The sequence below is a fragment of the Austrofundulus limnaeus genome, unplaced genomic scaffold (assembly GCF_001266775.1).
Source record: "Austrofundulus limnaeus strain Quisiro unplaced genomic scaffold, Austrofundulus_limnaeus-1.0 Scaffold141, whole genome shotgun sequence".
Taxonomy (NCBI): domain Eukaryota; kingdom Metazoa; phylum Chordata; class Actinopteri; order Cyprinodontiformes; family Rivulidae; genus Austrofundulus; species Austrofundulus limnaeus.
The window spans coordinates 299,617-306,280 of NW_013952543.1; the positions used below are offsets into that span (position 1 = coordinate 299,617).

Genomic DNA, 6,664 nt, shown 5'->3' on the forward strand with positions numbered 1-6,664 from the left:
GACAAGAGCTCTGCTCTGAGCAGACACTCTGCAAAACACTGACAACTTCTTTCTACTATCAAAATGAATAGAGCTTATAATGTATCTTTCTTCCTGGGTACACCCCAGGAGGTGTTACCTTTTACGTCACATGTCAGAATGCCACTCATTTTTGTTTAGGCTAAGAGAAAGAACACATGATAACACACATACACCAACTCTTTGTCAGCTTCAACCTTACAGACTGAAATGATCAGAAAGTATAAAATACAAAACTGAATCCAATATAATTAATCAGTTACAATTTTTTTTTCAACTTAATAGGTTTTTAATTTAAAAATGGAAGAAGTACATTAGTATTCAAAAAGACAGGGTCAAAGWGTTTTTAAATTGATTTTTAGACTGGGTTTTAGGAAGTCAGCTTAAAGAATAATTTCCATTTTAGAAACCTTCACACATATTCAGGCTAGTCAGAGCACAGGTTTGAGATGGTCTGTGTCTGGGACTGTAGTCATTCAGGTATGCACCATTTTTACTCCCGTCTTGGATTTCAAGTCCAATTTGTTGTCCTTTTAGGACTCTGTGATGGACAGGACTCTGTCCATGTGCAGGGAACACCTGGACCACTTTGTGGGATGTGAGAGGAAAATGACAACAACATCGATGTAAAGAGAATTGTGGATCTTTGGAGCAGTAGAAACATCTGAACATTGGGCCTCATGCAGGAACCATTCATACGAACAGAACAGATTTGTTCTTAAGTTGTGCGTATGAGTGATTTCGGAGAAGTTATGGCATTCAACGATTTTGTCATATTGTTAGATTTTTTTTTCAGAGACAAACACAATTCACGAGTGGTCCAGACCTGTCGTATATTTTGCATGCAGTCAGTCTGCTGTCATCCAGACTGATTTCCTTCACTAATAACTTTATATTTCATTAGTTTGAAGATATTTTGAGTTGAAAATAAAATCACACTCCATAATTATGTTAATAATAGGCTATTCTGTTTGAATTGGACTTGTAATTTTAAAAGTATTATTTGTATTACTGTTTTACATCCCTAATGACATAATTTTAATTAGTTATTAATGCTATTGAACGACACTACAATAAAAAATAAAAAGTCTCGAACTACAAATCAACTTAAATTGTGCAATAATTGTAATGGCAAGACGTTTTTGAAGCCATTTTCAAACTGGTTCTTTATCGAAGTGAAACATGTCAACCGTTTGTTTTACCTGTGACCCTCAAAACAATCTGTCATTTTTGCAAAACATCATTAGACTGTCAGCAGTGGAGGTAACAGTGCCTGCAGTGCAAAGCAGAACAGGGAAGAGTGGATAACACTGCATTAACATTAACTGCAGCCGTTATTTCTTCCCATTCCTTGGCTTATGGTATTATTGGGGCAGTAATTATGCTAATTTCCTCTCCTCATGCACCAACATATGAACAGGTGGAATTCATCATGTTTACGTTGCTCATTTACACGTTGGAAGTACTTGCTGAATCTGACATGGCATGGTCGTATGGACCCTTCATACGAACAAAAGTAAGAGAAATGTAGGATAAGAATGCTAAAATGTTCTTGCATGAGGCCCATTGTTTTGACTTTAAACTGTTTTATGAAAGAAACAGATGTTCTGGTGGACTGAGAATTAGCACTGCAACACTGAGGTTGTTTATTAAAAGAGTCACTAAACTGTACAACTTTTCTGACAAGACGTTAAAAATTGTAGAAAAGTTCTTGAAACCCTCCTACAGTATTTCTTGGAAAAGACAGACATTTTGCAAAACCGGAAAACTAAAATTAATTAAAATTGTCTCTCCACAATAAAAATGTCAATTAATTTACTGTATATTTCCTGAGGCCAAAATTAAACTATGCTTTATAAACAGAGTTGCACATAAGCGGTGCGTAGGTGCGCATGCGCGATCAAAAAAGAAAAAGCGCACCAGATGGAACATCGTAAAGCTCCCTTGCGTACCTAAACATGTTTAAACATGTTTTTTTTTTTTTTTTCAGAGACAAACACAATTCACGAGTGGTCCAGACCTGTCGTATACAGTATTTTGCATGCAGTCAGTCTGCTGTTATCCAGACTGATTTCCTTCACTAATAACTTTATATTACATATAATACCTGGGATTGTGAAAACAACAGCTAGCAAGGTCGCAAATGTGACCTGATTTCTTAAAAACAAACAAATCAACACAAAACAAAAAAACAATCCATCCTCACCGGTGTGATTGAGTCGTCGTTCTGTCAGAGGAGGGTAGTGGGACCCTGATGTAYAAGGATTAAAGAGACACTACTTCCAACAAATCAGAGGAACTCCAGAGCTGTTTTATCCAATCAGAGCAGAGCAAGGCGGGACTTTCAGTCAGAGCAGTTTTCAGCAGAAACAGAGGAAGCAGCGGCTGCAGCAGTCAGTCCTGACATCTCCTCCTGCACTTTGCTCCTGAACTACCAGAGACTTTGGTCTTTAAAACCTAACTTTATATTAAATATATGTTCAAAGTGTTGTTATCCAACAGATCTGTCCAACGTTGCATCAGCCACTAAACTGTCTCCTCCTTGAGAGACGGGAACTCGCCTCAGCGTGCGATGGCTGTGAGCTCTGTGAGATTCACTGTTTGAGTTCTTTTAAACCRTATTACCTCTAACAGACAAACATTATTTATTTGCCCCATATCAAAGCAAAGATGAGTCTTTTTTTAATGTCACACCCCCCCACCGCCCACCCATTCAAAAAAAATTAAAATAAAAACTTGCCATGTTCTCTAACCCAACCCCTAACCCTAACCGGTGAATGAGTTTTAAATGTTATTTTAATTTATCTGAAACATCCACAAATTTCATTCTTCACAATTCTATGATAACAACAAGGTTCTTGATGTGCTAAACATGTTTATATTTAGAATCATACTGTGACACAACTGCTCTGGGATGAATGTAATTCAATAAATGATMAAATATGAAGAATAAATAATTTTAAATGATGACATGAGTTGAAACCATCTAAATTATGTTTTTGAACAAAATAGTCTTTTAAAAAAAGAGATCAGTCTAACAAATAAATCATTTGTTCTGTGCAAAAGACCAAAATATGTAAAAGATCAAAAGGCCAAAGATCTAAAAGGCCAAACTACAGGAGCTGTCCATCTCAGAGTCATGTGTAATCTAACAGACATTTAAACATGAAATGCTCAAATTGAGATGACATATGCCCATGGGTCAGCCCATTGGCCACTTAGGTAAAATGCAGAGTAAAAAATGAATAAATAAATAAAAAAAACTCTGATTTGGCATGATGTCCTGAGACATTGCCAGCTGATAGAAGGCGTCATAAAACAGAACGGGGCGATAATAAATTGCCTGACACCCCTCTTGATAAATGTGTTAAATGAATTAAGGAAAGTATGAGCACAAAGCAACAACCCCAGGTTCTCTCACGAGAACCAGACCAAATATTTTATGTGCAACCCTGATTATAAAGTTGTTTTAATTACGGCTGGTTAATTGTACAGAACAAACTGGAGGCCAGCTCCTCCAACCTCTCAGCAGAAACAGGGATTCTTGGGTGGCGAGCTGCCGTGGACTTTCAGGACAGAGCCTGTGAAAGATACAATGAGTGTTGAGGGGGAGGGAGAGAGGGAGGGAGAGAGAGAGAGAGAGAGAGAGAGGCAGGTGTGGATAAAAAGAGTGAAGGCGAGCAGAGCAGTCATCAGTGTTTCCTGGTTGACTGCACCTGAGCAGCACTTGTGTCGGATCCACGGGAGAGTTTTCATCTGCAACTGATGGTGAGCTGAATTACAGATCTACTYTCCTATGCACATTTCTAAACTTGTTGGTGTATTTACACTTGATCCATACATTTTTTTAGAAAGATTAATTATTATTTAACATTATTGTTTGAAATAATTTTTTGGAAAATAAGTACATATATAACATTTGTTCTTCATTCTATTGCCTTTCACCTTATTTGTTATTTGTATTTTTTGTGTATGTATAATTTGTTTTGCATTTAAGTGAAATGAATAAATAATAATAATAATATTTAAGAGAACAAATATTTGCAGATGATGCTTTTAGAGGGCACTTCATTCGAAGATGATAGTAGTTGTTCGGCTGGTGTCAAATGGAGTTTAATGTTATTTTCAGATTTTAATATCTCCATTACTGCCTGCCTCAGAGAATCGTATAGCATCACAAGGTGAAGGTGCTTTTTTATTTGTCATCAATGCATGTTCCCATGCAACCATGAAGTTTGTGCTCTGCATTTGACCCATCACATGAGAAACACCCAAGTGAAGCAGCGGGCAGCTATGTGAGCGCCCTGGGAGCAGCGGGGGGTTTGGTATCTTGCTCAAGGATACCGCGACATGTGGGCATGACAGGGACTCAAACCTGTGACTTTCTGGTCCCAAGTCGGCTGCTCTACCACTACACCACAGCTGCCCCAATCATAATCCAGATTTTTTTTTGTCCTGTTATCACACATTACATTTAGAGAAAATGAATCTCTACAAATCACAATTGCATTAAAGCACAGTGCATWACAATACAAGCACAGGAAAGACATCAGGGTGTAAAATATGGGCTGGGATAGAAAAACAAACGTGTTTCTTTATTACATTACAGTAATGGGTGTAATTTACTCTAAAATTAAAATTAAAATTATTTTATGTGAAAATGTCTTAATGAAGTGAGCTCACATAATTCTGGACTGGACATTTTGTCCAGTTTATTCATTTCAGTGCTTCTGAACTGCAGTGTTTCAGTTAAAAAGGAAGTCATAACCTTTTTGTTTAATTTTAATCATTACATGGAGTAATTATCAAAGTAGCTTTACAAAAAAATCTAGTCCATCAGGGCAAACAAGAGGTTTCTTGAGTTGTTTCAGAGACCACCAGCTGTGAAACACAATGTACCATGTCCATTTGGTCCTCCTCTAATCTTTGTGTGGATGTGGGTTTGAATTCACAACTGCGTCACGGTGCATTTCTTTCTGGAACGTGGTCGTCAATATTATGACAGATTGATGTACACGAGTGAAGCAATCAGATAAAGTGTAAATAGGAAATTGTGCTTCAAAGAGGGAGATTAGGAGAAAAACAGAAAACACAAAAGAACTGAGAGAAGTTCTGAGAAAAGATTTTGTTAAGAGAAAAGTTAAATGTGGAAGAAAAATATTGTTCTGTGAAAACACAAAAAGAGGCGCGATCTCATTAACCTTCTGTGTGTGTGTGTGTGTGTGTGTGTGTGTGTGTGTGTGTGTGTGTGTGTGTGTGNGTGTGTGTGTGTGTGTGTGTGTGTGTGTGTGTGTGTGTGTGTGTGTGTGTGTGTTTCTATGAGTAATATTTTATTAGGGACATGAGTATTATTTACTCATACAAGCCATTAGAAGATTACAAATTGCCCCAGCTGGCATTTTGACGTCTGGTCASTGTTGAGTCAACATCCGCTGGTTGTGTTGGATAACCATTGAATTTTGTTTTGATTTTGCAAATCTGATCAACGTTGAAATAGCGTCATTTGTACGTCATATTTCTCAACACTGGTGAATTTGCCTACATTAAATCCATCCATACTACATTTTTCAAATGTAATCATTGTGGAAATAAAAAGTATATTATTAAGTCCTGCCTTTTAACATAGTTTGACATTGAAATTTATTACTTTGATCACTGTTTTAAGTGTTGGTGTGTGCTGATGTGCATAGCAAACATCTTGAAATTGGTACATCACATTAATTGGTTCATTCCACATTTGGTGGATTGTATTTTAAGGTCAGACCCAGGATGCAGACAGRGGCAAGAGGAGTTKTAATGAAAAACTAAAAACTTAATAACAAAACAAAATGCTGTCATGGCAACAAATTTTAAAAAACAAAAAAGAGCTACTGCTGACAGAAGACAAAAAATAATGCCAGATCACTGAACCAAAGCACACATCAGGATTATAAAGTCAAACAAATGAGGTGAAACCACTAATACCTGTGCAGGATCAGGTGCATGTGGGTGTGGCAGAAACAGAAGCAGAAACAATGCTTAAACTCAGCAGACTAACCAGAAATACACAAAACAGGAACAAAATACAGAAGAAATACTAAACAGAACCACAAGTCTTGACAGTTTGCAGATCAACATCCTGAGGCAAAATAGCTGATTGTGCAAKCTTTGTTTTGTGTTGAAACTAAGTTTAGAATTGTTTCTAACTGCTGTACTTAATCTCACCATTTAAAAGCAACCTGATGTTGCTCCTATAGAGATATGCACAGACTGTAGCCACTGCACAATCTCTTCTGGAAGCTCATTTGCACATGCACTATGAGATATACTTTTAAATTATAGGTTAATTTATTTATTTATTTACCGTTATTTAACCAGGCAAGTCCCGTTGAGATCGCAGATCTCTTTGTTTCAAGGGAGGCCTGGGCCTGAAGGCAACCTATTGTACATGTTTTGGAGGGTGGGGGAAACCGGAGTACCTGGAGAAAACCCACACAAGCACGAGGAGARCATGCAAACTCCGCACAGAAAGACTCCAGGTCCGAACCGGGGACCTTCTTGCTGTGAGGCGTCGGTGCTAACCACTGAGCTGTCGTGCTGCCAAATGCACTCAATAAAGCACTTAAAAATATTGGAAATAAATATTTCCATACTCAATTAAAAAGGT

General features: G+C 37.4%; 1 protein-coding gene across 1 annotated transcript in view; it reads left to right on the plus strand.

The window, feature by feature from the left end:
* The first annotated feature begins 3,674 nt into the window (after positions 1–3,674).
* Positions 3,675–6,664, plus strand: part of LOC106522957 (thyrotropin-releasing hormone receptor) — a 10,466-nt gene continuing 7,476 nt past the window's right edge. Inside the window, exon 1 of the mRNA XM_014016222.1 lies at positions 3,675–3,786. The gene's annotated coding sequence lies outside the window, so the exon portion shown is untranslated. The remainder of the gene's footprint in view (positions 3,787–6,664) is intronic.